This window comes from Galeopterus variegatus, unplaced genomic scaffold (genome assembly GCF_000696425.1).
Source record: "Galeopterus variegatus unplaced genomic scaffold, G_variegatus-3.0.2 Scaffold2396, whole genome shotgun sequence".
Taxonomy (NCBI): domain Eukaryota; kingdom Metazoa; phylum Chordata; class Mammalia; order Dermoptera; family Cynocephalidae; genus Galeopterus; species Galeopterus variegatus.
In genome coordinates this window covers 47,019-47,497 of record NW_007728507.1, presented here as the reverse complement: position 1 = coordinate 47,497, position 479 = coordinate 47,019, and the positions used below count along the sequence as shown (strand labels likewise).

The following is a 479-nucleotide window of genomic DNA, read 5'->3' as shown; positions in this document are numbered from 1 at the left end:
CCGGACAGCTGGCCAGTACAGGGATTGAACCCTGGACCTTGGTGTTATCAGCACCACACTCTAACCAACTGAGCTAACTGGCCAGCCCCCTTTTGCTTGATGTTTAAGCTGAAAATTTAGATCACTGATTCTGAACCTTTTTTCCTTTCTGACATAGGTATTTAAAGCTATATACTTCTAATCACTGCTTTAGCTGCATCTCACAAATTTGATATGTTTTGTTTTTATTATTATTCAATTCAAAATATTTTCTAATTTCGGGCCGGCCCATGGCTCACTCGGGAGAGTGCGGTGCTGATAACACCAAGGCCCCAGGTTCGGATCCCATATAGGAATGACCAGTTCGCTTGCTGGCTGAGCGTGGTGCTGACAACACCAAGTCAAGGGTTAAGATCCCCTTACCGGTCATCTTTAAAAAAAAAAAAAAAAAAATAAAAAAAATATATATATATATATATATATATATATATATTTTTTTT

General features: G+C 38.4%; 1 protein-coding gene and 1 non-coding gene across 2 annotated transcripts in view; both read right to left on the bottom strand.

Annotated features, from left to right (window-relative positions):
* Positions 1–479, bottom strand: part of LOC103597706 (dynein heavy chain domain-containing protein 1-like) — a 65,169-nt gene that overhangs the window by 21,358 nt on the left and 43,332 nt on the right. The gene's annotated exons all lie outside the window — the stretch shown is intronic.
* TRNAI-GAU lies at positions 10–83 on the bottom strand. The gene has a single exon. It is a non-coding gene; the product is annotated as a tRNA-Ile (tRNA).